This window comes from Dama dama, chromosome 7 (genome assembly GCF_033118175.1).
Source record: "Dama dama isolate Ldn47 chromosome 7, ASM3311817v1, whole genome shotgun sequence".
Lineage (NCBI taxonomy): Eukaryota > Metazoa > Chordata > Mammalia > Artiodactyla > Cervidae > Dama > Dama dama.
The window spans coordinates 44,388,608-44,416,536 of NC_083687.1; the positions used below are offsets into that span (position 1 = coordinate 44,388,608).

The 27,929-nt window shown below is 46.8% G+C and overlaps 1 long non-coding RNA gene across 1 annotated transcript in view; it reads right to left on the reverse strand.

Annotated features, from left to right (window-relative positions):
* Positions 1 to 14,253, reverse strand: part of LOC133059199 (uncharacterized) — a 40,237-nt gene extending 25,984 nt beyond the window's left edge. Inside the window, exons 1-2 of the long non-coding RNA XR_009693493.1 lie at positions 14,042 to 14,253; positions 11,830 to 12,018 (exon numbers count right to left, since the gene is read on the reverse strand). This is a non-coding gene — a long non-coding RNA (uncharacterized LOC133059199). The remainder of the gene's footprint in view (positions 1 to 11,829; positions 12,019 to 14,041) is intronic.
* Between the last annotated feature and the right edge of the window lie 13,676 nt (positions 14,254 to 27,929).

A 27,929-nucleotide genomic window follows, 5' to 3' on the forward strand; every position in this document is an offset into this window, starting at 1 on the left:
AAGATTCCTTTTTTCTTTTCTCTGTATAAAAGTGCTCCTAGCAGTTGGTCTCAAATGTTTGAGGAATTGGTACAAGATGAGATTAGAAATTGAGAACCCGCTTTATTAAATGCTCTTTTCTTCTAGTAAAATTGGGCTAATCACTTCCAAACTGCACGTTTCAGACTTTCACAAGTTATCCTTCAAAAGGAATGTGTGTGATGTTAATTTTCAGGGACTGGATCACATTTTGAATTGCAGTATCTGAAAGTTTTCAGTTCTATTAATAAAAGACTGTAACTGAATTTTCCCCTTGAAATTTGGTTCAAAGAAATGGAGAGAGCAAAATATTGCATTGTTACACACTGTATTATTTGTTCATAATATTCACTGCCCTTCTCTGCAGACCAGTTCCCACAGAACAATTATTCTTCCGTTCCTGCTAACATTGGGCTTGACCATTTGATTCCCTTTGGCCAATGAAATGTGAGTGAGCCTGTGCCATCTCGGCCGGGGGCCTTCAAAGCTGATGGGTCGTCTCGCCACTGCTCTTCCCTCCACGGTGAAGCTGCTGTGTTCCAGGCGGGGCTGCTCCTTCAGCCGAGGTTCTGGGATAAAAACAGCAGAGCAGAGTCCAGGTGGCCTGTAAACCGTAACTTAGGGAGAAAAGGACCTTGTCTTTGTGAACACAGAGTTGGGGTTCTTTGTTCCTGTAGCATAACTAAACTTCAGCTGACTGATACATACCTGTATTTTACCCACTTCAAATAGGTGAAGCCTTAGAGTAGGGTGTGTCGTTTTCTTACACATCATTAGTAGTCGTGGTTTAGTTGCTAAGTCGTGTCTGACTCTTGCAACCCCATGGGCTGTAGCCCGCCAGGCTCCTCTGTCCCGGGAATTTCCCAGGCAGGAATACTGGAGTGGGTTGCCATTTTCTTCTGCAGCGGATCTTCCCGACCCAGGGGTCGAACCCACACCTCCTGCATTGCAGGTGGATTCTTCAACGCTGAGCCACCAGGGAAGTCCTACAAATTGTTACAGCTCGATTTGGAGAAAAACGACCTAGAGAAAACTTTATTGGCATTTTGGAAGATGTCTTAAAGAGATCACTTGTGGGAGGGAGCTTAGGTTTTTATTGTCAGTGCATAGATAAACAGGGGCCTTAAGCTTCTCCAGTTTAGTTACATTTGGGAGAGCTTTCTAATCCAGAAAAATCTCCAAGGTGAAATTTCATTTTGTGACCTTCCTCTTCAACATGTTAACCGGGGGCCAGGAATATAGGCCCTCATCCTCTTGAAAACAGTGAGAAGCTCAATTTTGAATAAAGACCTATAGACACCAGAAGGTGCTGAAGAGAGATGTCTGGGATGCTGTGCGGCTAGCAGACGGGATACAAGCGGATGGACTGGTCTCTTGTACCCCAGCCTGCCCCGCAGATCCTGGGCTAAATATTGATGAGGACTTTCAACAGCTTATTATTTCGGAGAGTGTCCTGAAGTTACTTAGCGATCTTCCTAAAGGTGAGTGAATACATATCACATCCTTTGCAATTCCCCAGCTTAAAGGCCCCCGGTTATCTATGCACTGACAATAAAAACCTAAGCTCCCTCCCACAACCTGCATCCACTGGCCCGCAGCCCAGGTCTCTCCCCCATAACCAGCTGCTCCCCTCCTTTGCCCTCTCTTCTCCCTCCCTACTGCTCTTTCAGTTCCCCAAACACATAAAATTCTTCCCTAGGTTACAGACTATGCAATCGCTGCTTCTGCTTCCTAGAACATTCCTGATTCTTCGCTTGTTTTGATTTTCCAAAGCATAAGAGGCCCCGCCTGAGTTGCTGGGGCTCCCCTGAGGAAGGGTGTTTTCAAGCATCAGGCGCCGAGCGGCCCACGTGCTTATCACCTCTCAGGATTGACAGCAAAGCAGAGAACAGAGTCAGGGGAAGCCCTCTCCGCCGTTGCTCAGGTTTTCTCAAAATCTTGCCTGCAGCTCGCCACCACGCCCACTCTGAAGAGGGCAGGCCAGGGCCCCTGCAAACCACCTCCTGAGCCAGAGATGCTAGCTCCAATTAACATCAGGAATACCCCTCTTTGCTTCCCACCTTTACTGTCCCTTCCCAATTCAATGTCCCCCACATTGCTGTCTAGTACTGTCTATATCACCTAAGTGAGAGGTCCCTAACCAGAAGGCAAATCTTTTTATGACAGTGAGTATCTTCCTTTGAAGGAGCTTCCCAGGTGGCTCAGTGGTAAAGGATACACCTACCAGTGAAGAAGATGCAAGGGATGCAAGGTTCAATCCCTGGGTCAGGAAAATCCCTTCGAATAGGAAGTGGCAACCCACTCCAGTATCCCTGCCTGGAAAATTCCGTGGGCAGAGGAGCCTGGCGGGCTGGCTATAGTCCGTGGGGTCGAAAAGACTCGGACATGACTGAGCACACATGCATCTTCCTTTGTAAGACGATCGAATCTTTCTTTAAGTGCCTGGAGTTACCTCCAGCTTCATTTCTCTTGCATAAGCTACCCTGAGGTGTAGCTCTTTTAAGCCATCCATGTGATTGTTGTCACTCTTTGTTCCCTGAAACCTACATGGATCCTATTGTAAGTATCTTGGTTTCCTTTATTTCTGCAGGTCCTCACTCCAAGGGGGAAAAAAGATGAATTATTTTATTTCTTTCATTTAATTTTCCAGACGCCTGGGGAAGCGTGCTTAGAGAAATCCAAACAGAAGAAGAAGAAAGAGTGCTGTTGAAAGACGATAGGCCCCAATGCCTTTACTTGGCTTTAGAGAGAAGAAAAAGGTGCTTCAGTGGGCAGTGGTCCATTTGAAAAGACACAAGAGAAATCTCTTTTTTCTGTGATGGTCTCCTTCACAGCCCACAATGCTTCTCTCTACATTTTGCAAGGGAGTATTCCATGAAGCAATATACATATGTACAGACACACATGTGCGCGCGCACACACACACACACACACACACTCCCACATGTGTGCAAGCCCAAAGAATGTGGAATGGCTTCTTCTGTGAGCTGGCAGCAAATCGCTACAGAGAGAAACACAGTGATGATGCCTGTAAAGGTCTATGTAAATACTTCATTCCTGATTATTATCCAAAACTTGGGATGTCTTGTACTTTTTTTCTAAAATTTTCCCATCATCAGCATTATCCCTCTTTTATGTACTCTGAAACTTCCAGTTCATTAAAACAATATAAAAATAATTCTGTTACTGACAACAGAAGATAAAGGCACTCTGACCTCCTTGTTATGCTATAAGCCAGACACTAAATGCTTCACGTGAATCATTATCACTTAATTTTTAAAATAGCCCTCTGAGTTAGATACGATTGCTGCTGTTACTGTTATTATTATTATCATTTCCAGATTATAAAGCGAAGGCTTTGAGATTTAAATAACTTGGTGCCTGGGTTTCAAATCCCAGCCATCTGACCCCAGGACCCAAGCTCGTAGATGGAAACTGATGTCGCCTCGCTGTGGAAACCATGTGGCAGAACAGAAAGTGAAAGAGCAGAAAATTCACCATCTAAGCAGTAAACTGTTTTTCCTAATAAAGCCAATCGTACCTAGCAGGCTCTCCCCTCTCATTGCAGTACCGACCAGGACAATTTCCCAAAGTTCTTTGCTCATTGCTGGGTTCCCCCGCAGCCACATTCCATCACTTGAGCCCCTATCCATAGAAGCAAACTGTAAGTGGCTCAGCTCATAACAAAATCCTTTGGGTAATCCCCTAAAACTCACTGGCAGGAATCCAAGAAGGAAACTTCGTATATCAAATACCACTCTCAATGAAAAAATATTTTAGTAAGGACCTAGAATATTTATAGTAGGTGTGATTATCCCCCCTTCCCACTTACAAAAGTGATAGAAATTCTGGATGAGATATTGCCACCAAGACCACATCTTCTCCCCCTCAGGGCCAGGAACCGCAGAAATGCCGAGATATATGGGAGAGGAACAGCACGGAAACAGCACGTCGGAAAAGACCTCGTGAAATACTCACCTGGAAAAAGGCAGTCTCTACACACGCAAAGCCCAGGCCGGAAATCATTTCTGTGTGATACCCACATAGCAGGGAGCACAGAACTCAGCTCTAAAATACTAGAGAAACAGAAATGCGTTGCTTGCGCGGAGTGCAATGCGACAGTCGGGCCGGGGATCAATGCTAACGCGGTCAGACACCTGCACGATCAGCCGTGAGCTTCCCAGCAGGCGGAGGCTCCAGGCAACCTCCCGGAAAATGTGACAAATTGCCCAGCCACCCACCCTGGGACATACCTGGGTAAGGGGACGTGACTCTGACTAGTAAGTGTATTAATTATTTCCAAGGCCTGCCCAATCACTCTCAGGGTTTCTGTAACACAGTGTCCAGGTCAGGGCTCTGAGCTCTGCAGGAAGAGAAATTGGAGCAGAGGGAATTTTCCCTCCGGCAGCCACCCCTCACGGCTTGTTGCTGTTCAGTTGCTAAGTTGCGTCCAGCTCTCTGAGACTCCATGGACTACAGCACTTCAGGCCTCCCTGTCCTTCACCATCTCCCAGGGTTTGGTCAGATTCATGTCCACTGAGTCAGTGATGCCATCCAACCATCTCATCCTCTGTCGTCCCCTTCTCCTTTTGGCTTCAATCGTTCCCAACATCAGGATCTTTTTCAATGAGTCAGTTCTTCAACTCAGGTGGCCAAAGTAGTGGAGCTTCAGCTTCCCTGGTGGCTCAGTGGTAAAGAACCCGCCTGCCAACGCTGGACGGCGGAGACGTAGGTTCGATCACCCGGAGAAGGAAATGGCAACCCACTCTAGTGTTCTTGCCTGGGAAATCCATGGAAAGGGGAGACTGGTGAGCTACGGTCCATGGGGTCGCAAAAGAGTCAGACACGACCACGTGACTAAACAACCTCATTGTTGCAGCCACAAGTAAAGGATGTCCAAAACTGGGCTGAAAATGAGGAATCCAGTCACTCCCTTGAAGGGCTCCCCAAACATACATTCATCACCACAGTTTTCCCAGCACCAAAACTTCATCCCTCTTGCCCCAGGCAGTTTCTTACATTTTCCCCCACCCCGAGTGAGTCCACCTCTTTGCTGCTCTTTCTCTAGCACAGGGCTGCCTATCCCTCCCTCCTGGCCTCTGGAAATGCTTTCTCCCAGCCTGGAATGCTCTTAACACCCACACCCACCCTCGCACCCCGGCCCTTCTTAAGAGTCCATCAGACCCTGGAATCTGCTTGATTGTCCTCGTCCTTCTCACTCAGGTGGGTGAGAGCTGGGCTGTGGGAGATGAACTGTAATTAGGACGAGAGGGAGCTCGGTCATCTTCTGGATGTTTGTCTTGAAGACTGGTGAACCTGCGTTGAATGCAAGGATGCTCGGTGAGGGACCAAGGAGTGTAAGAATCCCCACCATCTGTCCAGATAGAGCTTGGAGCCTCTCTACCTCTGGACCATTCCAGGGACTGGACTGGCAGGATGACACAGACCCTGAGGAGAGGGTGGGGGTATATAACGCAGAAAGGTCAGGACTGCAGAGAAAGTGGGGATTCAGCTGAGGCTGCTCTGAGTCAATTGAAGGGTGACCAATGGGGAAAAGCTTCCCTGATAGCTCAGTTGGTAAAGAATCCACCTGCAATGCAGGAGACCACGGTCTGATTCCTGAGTCCAGAAGATCCGCTGGAGAAGGGATAGGCTACCCACTCCAGTATTCTTGGGCTTCCCTTATGGCTCAGCTGGTAAAGAATCCTCTTGCAATGCAGGAGACCTGGGTTCGATCCCTGGGTTGGGAAGATCCCCTGGAGAAGGGAAAGGCTACCCACTCCAGTATTCTGGCCTGGAGAATTCTATGGACTGTATAGTCCATGGGGTCACAAAGAGTCAGACACGACTGAGTGACTTTCAATTCACTTCCACTTCCAATGGGGATAGCATAGAACTGTTTGACACCTTTTAGAAACCTGTGTGTCTGAGTCTACCTATCAGCAAGATTATTTTCTTGCTTCCTATATGCTCTTTTGGGCTTCCCAGGTGGCGCTAGTGGTAAAGAACCTGCCTGCCAATGCAGGAGACATTAAGAGACATGGGTTCGAGCCCTGGGTCAGGAAGATCCCTTGGAGGAGGGCACAGCAACTCACTCCAGGATTCTTGACTAGAGAATTCAATGGACAGAGGAGCCTGGAGGGCTAAGGTTCATAGGGTCACAAAGAGTCCGACACAACTGAATCGACTTAGCCCACACACATGTGTGGCCTTTGAGACATGGGAAGGTAACAGCAGAGTTCCAGAACACACTCAGCTACACCAGCATCCCTGACCCAGCCTGGCTGCATACCTTCCCAGGGCTCACTATTGGTCCTGCTCACGTGCTGTGCTTAATCGCTCAGTCGTGTCTGACTCTTGGTGACCCCATGGAGTGCAGCCCACCAGGCTCCTCTGTCCATGGGGATTCTCCAGGCAAGAATACTGGAACAGGTTGCCATTTCCTACTCCAGGGTATCTTCCCGACCCAGGGATCAAATCTGCGTCTCCTGCATCTCCCGTCTGAGCCACCAGGGAAGGTCCTGCTCATATTTGCCCTTAAATAAAGATTTGTTGCTTGTTCTATGTGTGTGCACCTTTACTTCCCAATGAAGTTCCAAGTTCTCACAATGAATTTCTTGTATCCCACAGCCTGGAACTTGCGCATGTGCTCAGTTAATAAAATTGTATAATCTCTAATAAGACATAGTTTCATAGTGTCTTCCTCCGTTATTGTATTATGTAAAAACAGCAGGGTGGATTTTCAGCAACTCCGTGGAATTTGGGGAGAGAGGTGGGGAGCTTGAAACAACACAATTTTATTACCGTTTATTACAAAGTTCTAGAAGGCAGAGTGGTTCTTATTGGGCTAAAACCAAGGCGTGGGAAGGGCTGCGCTCCCGGAGTCTCTAGGGGAGAATCTGGTTCCCGGTCCTTTCCAGCTCTTGAGGCTGCCCCCTTCCCTTCGCTTACGGCCACTTTCTCCATCTTCCAAGCCAGCAGCACAGCTTTCTCAAATCTCTATCCAATTCTGACTTATGTATAAGGATCCTTGTATATGGGCCATACCTGGATGATCTAGGATAATCTCCCCATTTCAAATCCTTAACTTAATTATATCCGCAAAGCCCCTTCTGTCACATTCACAGGTCCCAGGCATTAGGACAGACATCTCTGGGAGAGGAGGGGGTCATTATTCTGCCTACCGCAATGGAGGAGCTATTATTACTCCCAAACCTGAAGGGGAAGAAAAGAGAATGAATTCCCAAGCCAAGAATGAGGTACAGCAGTGCATGCATGCTCAGTCGTGTCCAACTCTTTGCGACCCCATGGACTGTAATCCACCAGTCTCCTCTGTCCATTGAATTCTCCAGGAAAGAATACTGGAGTGGGTTACCATTTCCTACTCCCGGGTATCTTCCCAACCCAGGGATCAAATCTGCATCTCCTACATCTCCTGCATTGGCAGGTGGATTCTTTATCACTGAGCCACCTGGTGTGCTGGTGGGGAGGTCTCAATGGGGGCTCTGTGGTGGTGATAAATACCAGACCTCAATCCCTTCCTCCTTGGCAGAATGCTTTTGAGATGGTCTCATATAAAGTAGAAGCTCTACAGTATACATACAAACTTAACTTTAGGGGTCTTGGGTGGAGAGAGAAGCCCACCGCGTGGAAAGAGATGACCCTCTAACAGAGTAGGAAAGAAAGAGCCCACACTCGGGAGCTAGACTGCCTGGGTTCAAATCCCAGTGTTACCATTGACTGACTAGGTGACTTCAGGCAAACCACGTCTCTTCCTCTGTGGTACTGGCTGGATTTAGACACTTTCTAATGAGCTGAATACTGTCCGTGGGGTTCCCCGTGGACAGATTATTTTTTTCTTGGGCACCAAAATCATTGTAGATGGTGACTGCAGCCATGAAACTGACAGACTCTTATTCCTTGAAAGGAAAGTTATGACAAACCTAGAGAGCGTATTAAAAAGCAGAGACATCACTTTACCGACAAAGCTGTGGTTTTTCCAGTAGTCATGTACAGATGTGACAGTTGGTCCATAAAGAAGGCTGAGTGCAGAACTGATGCTGCAAAATTGTGGTGCTGGAGAAGATTTTTGAGAGTCCTTTGAATGGCAAGGAGCTCAAACCAGCCAATCCTAAAGGATATCAACCCTGAATATTCACTGAAAGGACTGTTGCTTAGGGTGAAGCTCCAATACTTTGGCCACCTGATGCAAAGAGCTGACTCACTGGAAAAGACCCTGATGCTGGGAAAGATTGAGGGTAGGAGGAGAAGGGGACAGTGGAGGATGAGATGATTAGATAGCATCACCGACTTACGGGACATGAATTTGAGCAAACTCCAGGAGATAGCAGAGAACAGGGGCGCCTGGCATGGTGCGGTCCACAGGGCAGCAAAGAGTTGAACACAACTGAGTGACTAAGCAGGGACACACACTAACTTAAGACCTAAGTGTCTTTCTCTGGCAATGTCTCACACACATGGCCATCAAACTTAACCAAGGGCTGCCGTTCATTCATTCAGCATTAATTAATTACTAATACCTAGTTAATTAATAATGAGCATACCAGGCACCAATCTTCACTGATGAAAAGACATGGCCTGTGCTCTCAAGAACCTTCAGGAAAATCACATCATGTCATCATGGACCACTGCTGTGGAATGGTATTCCAAGACCCCTGCAGGAGGATGGGGAGACCGTGTGGGCTTTCAAGAAGGGAGAGTGTTTGTGCAGACTGAATGTTAACTTTTGAAAAGGAGTTTTGTAGCAGCTTCAGGACCCCCTACCCTGGCCCTGAGTGGAAAACCAGAAGAACACAAAGTGTGCTGTTTCTGCAGAATTACAGATCTGCAGAATTACACGACGCCTGGCGGAGTACTCAAGTTCAACAAAAGCACCAGATAATAACATCCGTAATCCAGGACGTCAACATGAGCCCCAAACACCCCCTTGGTTCCTATGAAAGGCTGAAGCCAAGGGCTCAGTGCTGGGCAGCGAGGACACACAGACATCTTTTCCTGGACAAGCTTTGTTCCAGGTCAGCCTGAAAGGTACACAATGCTGCCCCAGCTCAGAGGCCGGCGGAACCCACATCACAGGTGGAATTATCTATCAGTAAGAGACTTCCAGAGTGTTTACTCACTTGCCAGATTTATTTATCAGGTATGGGATTGAGAGGATTTCCCGACAGGATATGTAGAGATTAGTGTGCAGCAGAAATGCTTTTTCAACAAACCTGTCTGCTAATCAGGTCCTGCTTTTCTCATTCTAGCAGAACAGTGCCTGTTGCCCTTCACTGGCATTTCTGGCAAGAGCAAACATCCATGCTGACAAACATAGCCAGCGGAAACACGGACATCTCTCTATCATGCTGAAGAGCAGCTGTCACTTTTTCCAAGCCCACAGGCACATTTAAATATTTTGTTAGAGCCGCACGTTTAAGATCAAACAACCTCAGGTCTCCTTGAGCCCACAACACCTGAATGAGAAGGAAAAATATTTTCCACTCACTGCCTGGTCCACCTGGAGTCATCATGAGATGATTTCCAGAAGCGTCTCAAGCCCACGCTGGGTCTAAGGAATGTGTTCGTTAAGAATGTGCCACGTCGAAGCTTAAAAACACAGCTGAAGACTCATGGGTCTCTCGAAGGGCAAGTGGAGAGTGGGGACAAGTCCACTCCAGCGAGCTTCTTATACAACCTCGCTGCCTCTCCAGTGAGGCCAAAGCAAGCAGATGATGAGAGAAAAAAGTCACCTCCTCATCTGGCCTGTTCCAAGCCAAACATCTGGATGTTACATAATGAGCTAATGGGGTCGTTTTTCTTACTTTCCTTTGCTCGCTTTTTAAAAATAGGTTTAACAATTAAATCTGGGTTTTACACTCTAAATTTCATATATTTTCCATAAGCTCTTTAAGCAGACTGGTCTTGATTATTCTTTTCCATTAAAAACCCACACAGTAATACCCAGAGCGGAAACCTCTAAAATACATCAGAGGTTACCACGAGGTAACTTCTGCTCTTTCCTCAGTGACTTCAGATGCCCATTCCTCACAGGCAAATGGCTCAGGACAGTACGGAAGATACCAACATGCCAATGGTCATAGATGCCAATGATCTCTATGCTGCAGAACACTGGCTTTCTGCACAGTGGCTCAGTTTTACATAAAGGGGAATGATACCAACAACTCAGGGAATTTCTTCTTGTTTAGTTCAGTTCAGTTTGGTCACTCAGTTGTATCCGCCTTGCGACCCAATGGACTGCAGCACTCCAGACTTCCCTGTCCATCACCAACTCCCAGAGCTTACTCAAACTCGTGTTCATCGCATCAGTGATGCCATCCAACCATCTCATCCTCTGTCGTCCCTTTCTCCTCCCGCCTTCAATCTTTCCCAGCAGCAGGGTCTTTCCAATGAGTCGGTTCTTCGCATCAGGTGGCCAAAGTATTGGAGTTTCAGCTTCAGCATCAGTCCTTCCAATGAATATTCAGGACTGACTTCCTTCAGGATGAACTGGTTGGACCTCCTTGCAGTCCAAGGGACTCTCAAGAGTATTCTCCAACACCACAGTTCAAAAACATCAATTCTTTGGCGCTCAGCTTTCTTTATAGTCCAACTCTCACATCCATATATGACTACTGGAAAAACCACAGCTTTGACTAATTGTTTAGTTCCTTACAATTTTTCAAAGCACCCTGAGACAGGAAAATGGGCTAGAATGTGTTGTCTGGTCACAGCTGACCATAAAGTTGCAAGTCCATGGTCAAACACAAGGTGTCGTGGTGAGGAGGGAGTTTCCTGGTTCTCACTCCCCCCACCCTTTCTAATTAAAAAATCTACTGGCCTATAAGATAAAGACCTATCTGCCCGTAAGACATCGCTCTCGAGTTATATCTCCTGTGATTCTACTAAATAAACTCTGTCCCCAAGAGACACTCTACTCAAGGAGGCCAGGTAAGTCTCAAATTTTTCTATTGGGTCCATTTTCTGCAACCTTGCACACCATCTCTCTGCAGCTGGGACACCCTTCTTAATTCTACTCAAAGAGAAAATTTCCCAGGGCTTCCCTGGTGGTTCGGTGACAAAGAATCCACCTGCCAATGCAGGAAACATGGATTCGATCCCTGATCTGGGAAGATCCCCAGTGCTCTGAGGCATCCAAGCTCGTGTGCCACAGCTATTGAGCCTGTGCTCTAGAGCCCCGGAGCCACAACTCCTGAAGCCTGTGCACCCTGGGGCCTGGGCTCTCCAGCAAGAGAAGCCCATTCATCATGACCAGACAGTAGCCCCTACTCCCCACAATTAGACAAAAGCCCCCTCACAGCCAAAATTAATATATAAATTAAAACTTTTTTTAAAAAAGAAAATTTCCCCAACATACAAGGCTCCTTTATCAGCCTAACATACTCATTTTGCACCTTACCTATTTGGTGTCATAGGGAACAGAAAGAAGTAAAAGATGCAGTCTCTGTCCTCACATTTCATAATCCAGTTGTACAGAAAGAATAAAAATGAAAGTTGGGGTAAGGTGATAAGCATAATTAGAATATATATATATTTAGAAAAACAACCTGTATTTCCCAAAAAGCTGTACCCTGTCTGTATTCCTCAGAGTATATGCTCTCCAGTAAGGCTGCCAGGTCTCACCTCTTTGGGAAATTTTCTCTTCTGGAATTATGTTTGGATCCAGTGTTCAACTCACAGAAGCAAACCAGCCTCATTCAGTGTTCAAGTCACAGAAGCAAACCAGCCTGATCTAGACACTGACGTCCGGAGTGTATCCTAGTTCCCTTTAGTAAAAATGGTTTCTCTTACCTTCAGGGCTGGCTTTTTCACTGGGCTCAAGATGACTTCTGGATGGTTCCAACCATCATACTCACCTTCAAAAACAGCTGTCAGCATTGAAGGTCTGAACAGATGTGCCTCGGGTTCTGAAGGCGATTCCTCAGACAACGCCCCATCTTTTCTTAGGGCACTGGCATCTCCACAGCCACGACCAGACTCCTGAAAACATAAAGGAGCAGAGAGGCCCCTTCAGCCGGCCCAGCCAAGAAGGGTTCTTGGACCAGAACAGGCAGAGATGAGCCTTGAAGTCAGTGAGGTTTGGTCAAGAACAGGAATAAAGATTCAGAGATGGGGAGGCACTTGGGTTCTACACCTAGACTCTGAAGTCGATTCAAATCCTGGTTCTGCCATTTACTAATTGTGGACCTTGCACTATTTCCTTAACTTCTTCAGACCTCAGGCTCCTCATCTATGAAATGGGGACAATAAGACTATCTCTCAAGGCTGTTGTTGAGGATTAAATGAGTGAATACAGGTAAAACACTAAAGATGATGTAAATGCTTTCATTTACAGTTTCATTATCAGTCCCCAATATTAAAATTTTTAGTCCAATCAAAATTAAAAATCTCTCTCTTTCATTTAAGTCAGTACTTTTTCTCCTCCACCAATTGGAAGCTGGGGATTTATGGTTGGGAAAATGACTTGATCAGAGTTTATCTCTTCCTCTCAGACCCTCCAATCACTGGCTGGTGGCTCAGGTCTCTCAGGGCCAAAGAACAAAGTCCTTCAAGCAGGGCTTGGGGATAACGGGAGTTCAAGCAGATGTACAGTTGTTGGTTCTTTCCCTTGTGGGGTCCGTCCACGGTTTTTTCTGATGGTTGGAGGTCCCCTCCCAAGGGTTCTGCTGGCAGGTCACCCTTCCCCAACAGGTCGTTGTTCCCACTGTTGACTGTGCCCTCCCTTGCCTGGGGAGGTAGGTCCACTTTGCCAACAGGAAGACTGGTCAGTGTATGGGTGCCTTGCCAGCTCTTTCTCTCACCACTGTAAACAGTCTCTCTACTCTGACGTCACCTTGGTCCCTGTGGCCCCCCGACCCCAACTCCAGGAGACATCTGCAAAGCTCTTCAAAGTTCTCTGAAGCCCTGCTCCCCAATTTTAAGGTAGGTGGAAAAGCATAACAGGTGAACATTTTTCTACAAAATGCTCCCTACTGGCCCTTCCTGAGTCCTTAGCCTCCTGGCACACAGCCTGGAGGTGAGAGATGGCCCTGTCTGTCCAGCACTCCTGCGGAGATGACCCGCACCTCACCGGAGACCACAGGCGGCATTCAGTCGGCACATACGTTGTTCCGTGTTTGAGCATGAGCAGAAACCCCAACATCTGTGAACAGGAGTTCCCCCTCTGCAGTCCTGTCACAGGTGGACTGTTGCTAGGCTGGAGCAGACTAGGAGCATTGTGGGAAGTTCCCTAGAGGACAGCTTAGGTATCCCAAGGGAAGGGCTCGACTACGGGGCGGGGCATGGAACCTGGGCTGGGTGATAGAGACAATGGGAAGTCAAGCGGTGTTTCTCCCTCCTTCCTCCATAAGTGGGAATGTGCAACCCAGTCCCCTTCTTGCCTTTGCCCCCGCTGGCTTCTCTCTTTTCCAGACAGCCCTCAGAATAATCAAAACAGAGTGGGAAGCATGTGTGTGTGTGTGTGTGTGTGTGTGTGTGTGTGTGTCCGCGCGCGCAGGTGGGGGGAGGGCGGGGTTAGACTATGGTAAAGGGCGTGAGCCCAGCCACAAGCCAAGAGGGGAAAAAAAATTCCAGTGAGCAGGGAGAAACGTCCACCCTCCAACCCGCACACCCTGAATGAGGACGCCCGGAGCCTGCAGCGGGGTCAAACGAGGTCAGAGGAGCTTATCTCTCTCTGAGTCTGGAATTAAGGGCAGCCCGGGACAAGCCGCGGGACCGGGACGTTCCCGGGACGTTCTCCACTTGAGCGGGTTAGGAATCCAGGACTCGGGTGCGGGGAGAGATCCTCCGAAACGGTAGTGGTGTAGACCTTTTACCAAAAAAAAAAAAAAAAAAAAAGAGGCTGCAGATTGCTTCGGGGGAGGAGGGGGAAAGAGGCGGTGTTCTCAAAAAGAGAGACAGTAATTGTCCAAGTGTTTGTCTCTTTCCGAATGGATTCTCAGAATGGCCCTCAAAGAACAACAACAACAACAACAAAAAAAAACTGCTGAAAACATCAACATACCTGCGGCAGTTACAGGCCCCAAGTTCTGATTCTCTGAGTTGGGACAAAGACGCCATCGAGGCGTGCACCTCTCCCAGGGGAACCCCCAGATCTGAGGGGGCGCAGCCAGCCGGCCCTGGGGGTGACCCAGGTCCGGGTGTGTCTATATGTTCATTAAAACTTCTGCAGGAGGGAAGCGCTGACTCCGGCCGCCCGGCGCGGCGCGTGCAGACCCCCAGCCAGGACACCAGCAGCGCGGCACTGCCACCTTGTGGGCGCCGGCCGCCCGCCCGGGCGCCGCGCGGAGCCTTGCAGTCTGCAGGGGCTGGCGGCTGAGAGCTCGGAGCCCGGCGCGGCCCACGCCACCCCCGCCGGAACGCGCCGCCGAGCCGAGCCGCGGGAACCCGCGGGGGCGGGGCCGGGCCGGGGCGGGGCCGGGGGCGGGGCGCACCGGCGCCGATCACGTGGGTTAGCAACAGGCAGCAGCCAATGGGAGCGCGAGTCAGGCGGTGCGTGTGCTCGGAGCCCGCGGCAGGGGCCGGGCGGGAGTCGAAGCATCCTTGCGCCCCGGGGCGGGATCGGGACGCGAAAAGGCTCCCTAAATGGGTGCGCCTCTCGTGCAGGGAGCCCCTGGCGGCGGACGGGCGCGCGAAAGACGGAAAATAGCAGAGAGCTTTAAAATAGGACTTTCCCACTCGCTGGACCTGGAGCAGTGACCCCAGGGCGGGCAGTGGGCGCTGGCGGGGTGGGAAGCAGGCGGCAGGAGCCCCGCCCCGAGCCTGGGTTCGGGTGCCCTCTCCCCGCCCCACCTACTTGTTGCCCTGCCAAAGCCTTGGGGCTGAAACGGCCACTTGGATCCACAGAAGGAGATTAAGACAAAAAGAATAATGAAGTTCCTGGCCGTGGCCTGTCCGTGCTGGCAACCCTGTAGCAGGTAGGGAAGACAGGCACGGCCCTTAGGCCCTTACGGAGCCGAAAGCTTAGCCCCTTAAGAGACAGAAGCAGAGGAAAGTCAAGAATTGGGTCAAAAGAAAAAGTCAGCTTAGTAGTTGGTTTTAATTACTGTAAGTAGAAAAGCCACATCCAGAAGTACATCTAATGACTTTTATGGTAATCCTACCATGCTGACATAAGCCAGCCCACCCCTGCATGCAGAGAAGACCACAACACAGAATGTCAGAGGTCTGTTCCAGGGCATGGGCGAACCCAGGACCGACAGAGACAAGCATGGTTTCCATCAGATTCTTGCTCTTCTGGTTTCATGGTCAGGCACACGCTTGATTTCTCTAATAGGGCATCTCTTTCTCTGTGTGTGTTGCCTTGTAATGTTCTCCTGGAAGCTTTTTTACTTCTTTATTGTTGTTTGGGAGTTCACCTGGTGTTTTCTTTCTCTGAAATGAATCCAGGGTGTAGATGGCATCAGAAGGGCATCTAAGCCATTGCCCTGCCTCAAGGCACTTTGAAAGACAATAGACTGTGATACTGTTGTGAGGTGGTATTATGAAGACAAGAATATCTTGAAACCAGCTGGAACTAGCCATTCCTATTCTTAAAGTAACCTAGGCAAAGATAGCAAAGAGCACTCTTTAATAACCTACTACAAATGCTAACCACTTTGGGTAAGGTGTAATAAGAACTTTCTGATCCCAGGTTTTATTGGTTTCTGTTTAAGCTCATTCAGGGTCAGGCTACCCCAGAGGGCAGCTGAACACCTGCCTAGCAGCTTATGGACAGGACGGTGCAGTTCCCTCTGCCAGGAACAGAGGCCTGTGAGGCCAGCTGCCACCAGGAACCTTGCCTGATGCCCAGGCTCTGTGGGGCATTGCCTGGGCGGCTCCGAGAAGGAGATCCACTCTGAGTCATATTTTCTTCTATGATGCTGCCAGCTGAGTTCATTGATTCACTCTCAGTGAACAGGGCTTGTGCACTTTTCTGTGTGTGGAAATAAACCTACTATATTTGTTGATTATGTGTATACAGATTTGATATAGTATTTGATTTTTTTAATCCATCATATTCTCAAGTCCTTGACCAGGAAAGGGTTTTGAAGATGTCAAGAAGATTTGACAAACATTAATGGATCTTGAACTAAGTGCCAAGCCTTTGTTTACGTACTGGGAATACAGCACTGCAGCAGGGAACTTGCATGACGAAATAGACTCAGGAGGAAAAGAAGTGAGGAGGGATGTGCTTTTCCCATAGCCCAAGAGTAAATCCCCTTCCCCATGATAACTGATTGCTGCTCCGTAAAACACCTCTGTGTCAGCTCCATATTCTTTGGGGGGACCTCTTGAATCATGAATCAATAAGGTTACCCACATGTTCAGTATTAGTAAATGATGTGATGTGATAGGAAAAGTCATGGGCGAGGAATAAAAAAAAAATACCATATACCTAGTTCCAGCCTGGTTCTGCCACTTGATGAAATCCATACCTTTCTACAAATCTCTTAAATTTGGATCTTATTTCCTCATCCTGAGAGTGGGGTTATTCTTGCTTTGCAACTCCATGGGGGTCAAGATTCAAGGCCTCAATTTTCTTATCTGTAATTTGAGGGGTTTGAACTAGATTTAAATTTTACATACTTTCTTTAGAAGTGAATTATGCTTTTGAGATAAAATCTAACCTAAAACCCCAACATATAAAACAGACAAAAACTAGGCTTGCTCCGGTGGCCCTGAGGGAGAAAACTCAGAATCCTATATACTTTGTCCCCCATCCTTAGAAGACCCTTGAGCCACTTGTGTTCGACCCCACTGAGCATAGTGTGAAACCCACTGAACTAGATGATTGTGTTTAAAGTACCTTCCAAGTCTGAAAATTCTATAAATCAAAATGTTCCAATACTGGAAAAGAAAACTCCAGTTTTCTTCCTTCATTCGTTAATGCGGGAGATAGACACAAGCTTCACTGAAACCAGAATACGTTTCATTACAGTCTTCCTATTTGTGAATCCAATCTTTCTGTCACAAAGTGAAATTAGATTTTAATGGAACACAGTATCCTGTAATGAGAAAAACCCCAGACTGGGAGTGAGAAGATATGTGTTCGAACCCTACCCCTGATCCTGGGTAGCTCCCCAGCCTTGATCAAGTCAAGGAAACTTACCTCTCCAAATCAGTAAAATTAAGAAGTGTGGTGGCTTCGTTATCACAGGGTTACACATGATCATTTCTGGGCTCCGTGCCCTAATGAGTTCCTCTAAATTCAGTAACTTTCAAATTCCACCCTGCCTACAAGCCAGGTCACTCCATCACACTCTCCTCGGTACATATACTCACCCTATTTGGAGAGGAAGGGGAGGGGGGTGGGGAAGAAGACAAACGGGGTTGTAAATGACACCATCAGGACATCGAGCTAGAAATATCCACTGGATCACTGCTGTGTTTGCGCAGGTGGTTGGAGCTCACAGCGTGCCTTGACCTCGGCTCACCAAGCGGGATCCACTGCTCCATTAATAAGCGTCCTGCTAGGCGCTGAACGCAGCATGGGCATTCATGAGGGCAAACCAGAAAATCCCAGGGCTTGGGGAAGGTTTCAAGCAAACAGCCTGGGCTAAGGACCCAGGACCTGGGGTGGGATTAAAAGGAGCGACCCCACAAGAGACATAGAGTATGATTCATTGCCTGCAAGAGTACATGTCCTGGGAAAAAGCAGCAGGCCCTGCCTGGGAAGCCAGGGAACTTTAGGGGCAGACAGAAAAGCAACAGCTGTGGTCATGGCTGTGACTTGGTTATAAGTTAACTTTATGGGTCACCGAGTGTCTGGAAACACATCATAAAAAAGAAGAAAGGGTGGCCCAAGCAGCTTTGTGTTGGGAATGGCTGTGACCAGTTGCTTCTGGAAGGGAGATGTATTGACTGCAATAAAACTTGATGGGCTCAGCCCTGGTTTGTTCAGGCTGGAATCGGAAGTAAACTTTGGACCTGAGTAATTGGTTTGAAGCTGTGCTTTAAGAATGGGAGCAGAGGGGATTTTGTTCCAAGCGGTAAACAATATGGTACCCAACTGATGTGCATGGTCCACCTTCTTTGTGACCTCTCATGCCATAATACTGTCTGCAGGCAGCTCTTTTGGGTTAATCTCACAGTCCACACATATTGGTATAGTTTCACTTTCACCATAATGGCTTTATATATATATATTTAATTTTCCTTGTTTATCTCAGGACAGCAACACGTTTAAGGTAAAAATAAATAAAAGCATCAGCCTTAGAGACTTGCTATCCTTAACTGTCTGTTCTGGAGGAAACAGTGCCTTACATTTCATGTTAACTTTTCCCCAGACATCCAACTTTAGCTTCCTCCAGCTAGTCAACTTAATTATTTATTAAGCACAGGCTTTCACATCATCAGGTGTCAGAGAGAAGACCATCCACTGCTCTAAGCAACAAATAAGATTATGCCAGAAATATTTCAAAAAACACACATTATTTTTTCCACTTGATTTTTTCTTGTTTCAAAGTTTGAGGGAAGCATGTTATAAAAGCACTGGACTAAGTTTTCTCAATGCCAAAGAGCCCATCTTAACTCTCCTTATCTCTAGCTGTATGGCAATCAGAACATAACCCGTATCTCTGTGCTCCCGTTTGTTTATCTGAAAGATGAGGGAGGCTGAGTTGGGTCATATTCCGTATCACAAAGCTCAACTATAATCATCGTTAATGTTTCCTGAGACAAGCACTTTGCCTTCTTTATCAGATATCCCTTGTAACGACCCTGTGATGTGTGTATTATTATTTTCCCCATATTCCAGATAAGGAAACTGGACTGAGAGATGTTTTGAAACTTGTCCAAGGTCACACAGTGAGTAAGTGACAAATCCATCATTGGAACCCACTTTGGCCCCAGATCCCAAGATGTGTCCACAGTTTCACGTTACAGAACTGCCTTAGAGTTCACCCGGGAAGGAGGGCACCTGATCGTTAATGTACATCACGACTTTCTTCAGAGCTGCCAGTAGCGATCAGCTCTACACTGGTTACTGCCGTCTTGGCTTCAGAGAGACACCCATAAGTGGGTGCTGGAAACAATGAGGGGAGAGGGGGGAGCTGGGGGTCAGCACGCCCAGGCTTCTGAGGAGTTGAGAGTAGACTTGGGTCTGGTGAACGTGCCCCAGCACTCAGAAGCCAGGAAGCCACAGCTGCCCAGAGATGGCTAAGGTGGGAGGGACAAGAGGAGCCCAGTGAGGCCTGACCGAGACCTTGCTGTCACCTCCCTCACATGCCCCTTAGACTAATCCTGGTGCCCAGATCTCCCATTGGGAGTGTATGGAGCCAAGTACAGCTAGGAAATAGCAGTGGAAACCTCCTTCTCAGGAAGCTGGGTGTCCAGGATGGGGGACAGGGCTGCCCAATTTGGTTGCCCTGGGGTCACTGCTCCTGCATGGACACCCTTCCAAACATCCACGTGCTCCATGAGACAAAGCATCGGCCCCCACCTGCCTTGTGACCAAAGGTTTAGAGTCCTTGAAGTCAAAGGATCTCATTCCTTCTCCACAGACCTTGGGGGAATGTTTGGGTTTCCATGATGTTAAAAATGAAAAATAGCAATTTATACAAGAAGGGGCAGTGATGTTCCAAAGATGATGAAACACAGCCCCTGCTCTTAAAAACTCACTGTTGGGTGGGGTCCACCAAGGCTTCCTTTCCCTTAGGACCCCTTGGGTTAATCCAGTTATCCAAAGACTGAAAAAAAAAAAAAACCTCATACAAGATAAGTACAATTTTTTTAAATACATGAATTTTTAGCATGTATTTAATGAATTAAGTAGAAAATAATCAGTTGAGAAATGTCAGCCTCTAGAAACTGCACGTTTTGTTTTGAAATACTGAGGCTGTCAGACACAATAAAAAATAATCTCATTCATTACCAAGAATAAGGAAGCAGCTATGCATATGCTCAAGAATAACAGTGGAAGAGCTAATTCTCCTTTACTTGTTTTTATTAGATTAATCTTGATCTGTATTGAGGATGTAAATTACACTTCCTCCTGTAAATTCAATTTCGCAGACAAAGATGTACTTCTTTCCCGATCTATTTTTAGTGGCTTGAAGACTGGCCCACATTTTTGCTGACCACATAGGTATTATGTGAACCCCCTATCAGCTCCCTGAGGTGATAATTACCATTTGGGGAATCCCACTTGAGGGATGAGAGAATACTCCTGTGGAAAGAACTCCTATTTCCATGTTAGGAGACCGAGCATTGATTCTAGCTCTGCCCCTAACTGAATGTGAACTCTCAAACAAATTACTTCACCTCTCTAGATCTGTGTACAGTGAGGGAGCACAATTAAATGATGTCTTTCTAAGACTCCTTCCAGCTTTAAAATTATGTCTTTGCTGAAGTCTCAGGAACAAAAGCCAGGAGTCATATGAGAACATTGGATCCACCGGGAGGAATGGTAAGGGGGACTCTGGGGACTGGAGGCTGAGCCAGGGACCCTGGAAGCAAGCACGTGAAAAGGAACCAGAGGCAAAGGCTGCTGCCTGATTCCCAGAAAATTCCCCCGCTGGCTTCCTGGTTCCAGCCTGGAGCGCACGTTGAAGATTGGTGCACTGGGATTCTATGAGATGTGACATTGAGTAGACCCATTTATTGTCCTCTGAATCAGTCACGAGTATTTTCATCAAAAGAAAGGACAGTTAAAAAAATTCAGCAAGAGTGAGGAGTTTAATAAAGAATGGTACCTCCAGGGAGAAGAGACCCATTTTCCAGCCCAGTTACAAAAGAGGCTGCTTACAGGGCTCTTACGGGGGTTCCCAGGTGGCGCAGTGGTAAAGAACCCACCTACCAATGCAGGAGACATGAGAGACGTGGGTTCAATCCCGGGGTTAGGAAGATCCCCTGGAGGAGGGCTTGGCAACCCACTCCAGTATTCTTGCCTGGAGAATCCCATGGACAGAGGAGCCTGCAGGGCTACAGTCCACAGGATTGCATAGAGTTGGACAAGACTGAAGCAGCTTAGCCTGCCCAGACAGGGCTTTTATGCCTCCGTTTATCATGATAGGTGTCTAGGTCAAGAAGTGTACCCATAGCAAAGCCAGACCCCCAGGAAAAGTCCACGTTGAGATGCAAGAGCGCAGCGGAAGCAACCGTAAGTGAAAGGGCTGACCTGAGGAAATGTTTATTTCAAAGGGAATGTTGGAGCACTCCCCTCCTCCCTCTGCCCCCAGATCCCAGGCTCTGGGAAAGGGGAGCCTTCAGGGGGAGGTAACTGGAGCCTGTTTCAGTGAGTCTGCATGCAGGTGGATGATTCACACGCAATGCTTGTCCTCATCTTCACTACAGTTAATCTTCATGACTCCCCCTTCCTGGATTCCTAGCCTGGAAGAGAAGGAATTTTTACATCGAAGCCATCCTCCAGCTGGGCTTTGTCATCCTCTCTACGTTGCTATTCCAGCCTGTCCAGGACGCTCTTTCGTCTTCTAGAACTTGCCTCTGATTCAGCCATTCAAGAGAGAGTTTTTCTCCCTGTTTGAATACTGGAATCAGGATGGCTAGAGAGTATTTTGTGTCTGCCCCATAAAAAATACCGGGATTTGTGGTCTTCCTCCATCTGAGGTCTATGCCACAAACCCTGGTCCTTGGTGGAAATGCAAAGGGAAAAAGGAATTGCCCAAAGAGGAACATCAGCAACTCTGTGTTCATGCAGACTTGCGGGTTTGTTCTTTAGCTGCCCCTCTCTGCCTCTGATTGCTCAGTTCAGTTCAGTCGTTCAGTCATGTCCGATTCTTTGTGACCCCGTGAACTGCAGCACGCCAGGCCACCCTGTCCATCACCAACTCTCAGAACTTGCTCAGACTCATGCCCATGGCGTCAGTGATGCCATCCAACCCTTCTCCTCCTGGCTTCAATTTTTCCCAGCATCAGATCCTTATCAAATGAGTCAGTTCTTCACATCAGGTGGCCAAAGTATTAGAGTTTCAGCTTCATCATCAGTCCTTCAAATGAATATTCAGGGCTGATTTCCTTTAGGATTAATTGGTTGGATCTCCTGGCAGTCCAAGGGACTCTCAAGAGTCTTCTCCAACACCACAGTTCAAAAGCATCAATTCTTCAGCACTCAGCTTTCTTTATAGTCCAACCCTCACATCCATACATGACTACTGGAAAACTGCTGGTTACTTTAATATTACCCTCTATGTTTGTAATGAATACTCCAGGTGGCACTAGTGGTGAAGAACCCGCCTGCCAGTAAACAGTAGACATAAGAGACATGGGTTTGATCCCTGGGTTGGGAAGATCCCCTGGAGAGGGAAATGGCAACCCACTCCAGTATTCCTGCCTAGAGAATCCCATGGAGGAAGGAGCCTGGGGGGCTACAGTCCATAAGGTCGCAAACATGTTGCACGTGTTTCTAACAACAACGGTGACAAGGGGTCAGGAATTTATCTTCTTTGTACTTTTATACAAATCTCCCTCTTTAATCTTTAACAATCTGGTGAAGATATCTTTACCTGAGTTGTACAAAGGTGGAAATTGGGGCTCGTGGAGATAAAGTGACTTAAGCTGGGGAGCTGAAACCAACGACATGTTTTTCTGATTCCAGGGCCTGTGAGCTCCTCTTATACCACAGTTCACAATGGGCCACATCTCATGAAACTGGAGCCAGAGACAGAGGAGGCAAGTGCCGTTGTGGTTTATACTGCCTCAAAATGTTAAACGGTGGTGTATAAGGCTTTTCTATGTGGACAAACAGGCTTAAATAAGGATGTTCTTTCTGTCTGAGCAGACTTTATAGCTAAATATAAATGGGGACGGAGAGCTTCCCTGGTGATCCAGTGGTTAAGACTTTGCCTTCCAGTGCAGAGGGTACAGGTTCGATCCCTGGTTGGGGAGATAAGACCTCACATGCCTCGAGGCCCAAAGTCTAAAACATAAAACAATAGCAATATTGTGGCAAATTCAATAAAGATTTTAAAAGTGGTCCATATAAAAAAAAAAATCTAAGATACTTATATATAGTGTGAGTGTAAAAGTCATTCAGTTGTGTCCGACTCTTCGAGACCCCATGAGCTATACAGCTCATGAAATTCTCCAGGCCGGAACACTGGAGTGGGTAGTAGTTCCCTTCTCCAGGGGATCTTCCCAACCTAGGGATCGACCCAGATCTCCCGAATTGCAGGCAGATTCTTTACCAGCTGAGCCAGCAAGGAGGCCCAAGAATACTGGAGTGAGTAGCCCTTCCCTTCTCCAGCGGACCTTCCTGACCCAGGAATCGAACTGGGGTCTCCTACATTGCAGGTGGATTCTTTACCAACTGAGCTATCAGGGAAGTATATATATATATATATATATATATATATATATATATATATATATATATATATATATTTAAATTATGTATAAATAGGACTGATTCTTGAGAAGTCCCCTCTGGTCACAGCTATGGACTTGCTATCTATCTCATCTGGCAGCTGCATCCCTGCCCTCTAGCATCTCAACCAGAGCTGCCTCCCTCACTCCTAGAGCAGCTGGAGGCCTGGAAAGACCCTAATAGTGATGTCCTGTAAGACGTAAGAAAGAGGAGGTTACACCAGCTCCATCCCAGAGGATTCCAGCCCCGCTCACGGTGCAAGGGTTTCCTACAGCATTCCAGGTCCTGCTCCTCTTCAGAAAGCCCAGCCCCCTCAGAGACCAGCTTCCTCGGCAGGGAAAAAGTGGGAGACCTCCTGAGCTAGGAGGGTCTTCTGAAGTGCTGGCCTTCTCTAGGCTATCTCTGTGAACCAGGAGCTTTCTGTGACATGCCTTCTGATTACTAACAGCCAAGTGCTTGGAAAACGTTCGGAGGGATGAGCGCTCATTTCCGGTACTGGGGTGTTCAAGTGGGAGAAGAGAAACCAGGAAAGAAGTCAGAGGTGGAAGGGAGCAAGGACTGGGGAGGCTGGTGCCAGAGACGGAGAGGAAGAGCGCTGTGTGTCTGTCTGTCTGTTTGTATGTTTGTGTGGGTGTGTATCTGTATCTGTGTGTCTGTGTGTGTGTCTGTGTGTCTGGGTCCCTGAGTGTGTCTGTGTGTGCATGCAGGGGACCAGGGTGACAAGGGCTTACAAAGCAAGGAACAAGGCTGAGAAATCCTCTGAGCTGAGGCGGGCCTTTCATATATTTCATATATTTCCAAAATACTTGAAAATTCCAACCTGAGTGTTACCCCCACCCAACACCCCACCCCCAGGTGGGTCAGCACTCCCCGGGGGAGAAGCTGCAGGGGGTCCCAGAGAGAGTTCTCCTCTGTGGCCTTCAGACAGAGCTCCTCTAGTCCCTGCCAGTTTCCCCAGAGAACATCACACACTCTGAGGCCCAGTTTTCTTCGTATGAGAGACGGGAACAACAATACTTCAAAGGACTGTTGTGGAAAGTGAATGACATATCACGGGAAAGCGCAGGCACACGGGAGGCAGGCAGCCCGTGACCGTGAATCTCCTCAGGAAGCCAGGGGGGTCTTCCAGTTTACTCAGCTGAATCTTGTGTTTTAACGGCGCTAACATAAACAGAGGTAGTTAGGCAGGGCCAAGTCATTCTTCTCAGATATTTTCTCACTGAGATGTCGTGAGGATTAAATGAAACAACACATAAAGGACCTAGAACGGCACCTGTCACCGTCAGTGCTCAATAGCTGTGAACTCAATTAGCTCAATTAGACAAACGAAAGCGAGGTCCAGAAGCTTTGGTGGTGAACAATTATCACATCAGTGCCATCCACAAACTTAGTTATTCAATTCCATTGTCCTCTCACTCCCTAACATTACCAATATCTTGGTGTAGATTTTCTGAGGAATACATTGGTTTTTTAAACCACAAAATGCCTATGTTAAGAGAAAAAAGATCATTCATCTGGAAAGCCCAAGATCTAATTTTCTTATGTACATATATTTAGCCAATATTATTGAACACCTTGGAGGTACCAGGCACTATTCCAGGGACCAGGGACCAAGGATACAGGGAGCGAGACATCCAAGTCCGCCCTCACATATATATATATATATATATATATATATAGGTATGATAGGTATAAACTTGTTGTTTAGTTGAATCTGGCTCTTTTGTGACCCCAGGGGTGGGTCAGTGGCCAGTCAGTGGCCTCTGTCCATGGAATTTTCCAGGCAAGAATACTGGAGTGGGTTATTTCTTTCCCAACCCAGAGATTGAACCCTTACCTTCTGCATTGGCAGGCAGATTCTTTACCACTGAGCCACCAAGGAAGCCCAGGTATAGACTAGCAATAAACATATAAATATATACTAGGTTAAGAAGAAAAATAAAGCAACAAAGGAGAGTGAAGATGGTGTATTATGTTAGATCAAGTAGTCACAGAAGGCCTTTAAGATAATACATTCTAATATTAGCTTTATTTCCAGAATTTAGACCTATTAGCTCCAAAGAATACAATAGTTGAAAAAATATGTGTTACTAGGTAACGAATGGCACATAAAATGAGACATAAAGAAAGGTAAGAAAAAAAAGAGTTAAAAAGAAAATACCCTAGAAAACTATATAATATACATATATCATTTGACTCCACCAAAGAATATATTAAAAACCTGTCATCCCTCTGCATCCATTGAATGCATCTGGGTTTCCTTGAAGCAAGAATAATATGCTAAAAAATATTTAAAAATGGAAACAACACGAATATGTGTCATTTTCCAATCCTTTCCTGGAAAATTAGACTGTTCAATGCACACTTGCTACCTTAAAATATCCTAAACAAATAAAAAAGAACCATGTTATAATGAAAAATATATGAAATTTTTCTCAGTATGAAATCCTTGTTGGTTGTACATGGAGGAATTGGCAATGTCTCTTGCCTTCAGACAGTGATGAGGCCAACAACCCTTTCGCAAAGCGCTGTCTGTATCACTGGTTGACTCTTGCTCTATTTTTCTCCCCAAATTTCTCTCTCACCCTCTTTATCTGCTGAGTCTGCTGCACGGCAGTCAGTGGCCATTGTTCTCGGAGCGTGTGAGCTCCTCACAAGATGAATGGCCTCCAGTACACTTATCTTTGGTATGCCCATTACCACCACACGACCTGCCCATGCTGAATCACCGTGAGGTTACTTACCTCGTGGAACCATCATCACATACCATGTGCCTCAGGAAACTGTTTAGGGATTCAGAAAAAAAAAAAAATAGATGAGGGCTTTAAATTTCCATCATTTGGAATTTTCCTGTGTTTAGACATCTATCATATAGACATCAGGCTACAGAATGATTTCTGTGGTGTTTTATGATTGACAAAGCCCTCTCCTATGCTTTAACTCATTCGCTCTTAACAACACCCTCGTGAAAAGATGGGGGCTGGAATTGCTAGCTGATTACCAGAACTGTTTCCATTGGTCCCTGGACATGCTGCTAGACTCCATTTCCCAGTGTCCCCTGCACTTGGCTGTGGTCATGGACTCTGTAGAAATCTGCAGGAATTTCACCACACTCTTGTCCACAGCAAACTTACAGAGGTGGAGGAGACACAGGGTGGAGCTTGGGTCTCTAAATTTCCACATAGAGTGGAGTTACCTGAGGACTAGGAAAGACTCATTTAAAAAAAAAATTGCTGCATTATATCCCAGATATGTGGGGGTTGTCTGTAGCTAATGTTACTTTACTAATGTACATTTCTCCAGTGTTTATTCTTAAGGCAATAGCTTCACTCCAATATTCTTGCCTGAAGAATTCCATAGACAGAAGAGCCTGATGGGCTATAGTCCATGGAGTTTCAAAGAGTCAGACACGACTGAGCAACTATCACTTTCATTTATTTTATCTCATCTGAGAAAGCTTGGAGCAAGTATTAATTTTATTACCTCCCTGAGTCCATCCCTGGTGCCTCAGATGGTAAAGAATCTGCCTGCAATACAGGAGACCTGGTTTTGACCCCTGGGTCAGAAATATCCCCTGGAGAAGGGAATGGCAACCCACTCCAGTATTCTTGCCTGGAAAATCCCATGGACAGAGGAGCCTGGTGGGCTACAGTCCATGGGGTGGCACAGAGGTGGACACAACTGAACAATTTTCACCACCTTTTCAAATTCAACAAAGGAAGGCTCAGAGAGACCATGTAATGTAGCCAAAGTCATGAAGCTGTTAACAGAGATGGAATTAGGTATCTGATTTAGGTGTAGTCAGACCCAGACCTTGTGGTCTTTCCACTAAAACTTGATAATTTCACAAGATTTAAGTGATGACACTGATCTTCACATTCTAGGTCATTTTGCACGTAGTGTTGAGAGAGATTCTTTATCAGCATGCTTTGCTGCTGATATTTTTCTGGATCTGAATTGAAGAATTAAACCTAGCGTGCGGTCACTTGCTCACTGCCCATAGGGCTGCGTAAATATTGTTATCCCATTGGTCTTTGGTAAGATGCCATCTGCCTTCTAGCTAGGCAGCCTCCTGAACTTCATTTTTCTAAATGTCAATAAAAACAAGTCAATCCTTTCATTCTCCCCCACTTTAAAAGTAATATCTTATTTAAATATTTAAATATAAACACCACATATTTTAAATAAATATTTATATACCATTTCTCTATATATATATTTATTTTAATATTCAGTGCTCACTAGGTACGAAGCACCAGGTATGAGGCTGTGAGGGATTTTGTTGTTGTTGTTTGATCGCTAAGTTGTGTCTGACTCTCTGTAACCCCGTGAACTGCAGAATGCCAGCCTTCCCTGTCCTTCACAACCTCCTAGAGTTTGCTCAAACTCACATCCATTGAGTCGGTGATGCCATCCAACCATCTCATCCTCTGTTGCCCCCTTCTCCTCTTGCACTCAATTGTTCCCAGCATCAGGGTCTTTAAAAATAAATAAACAAAACCCACAGCATAGTGGCCAAGAGGGTAGACTCCGTAATTTGTGCATGAATTAAAATTCTGAGTCCACTATTTGCTAATGATGTGACCTT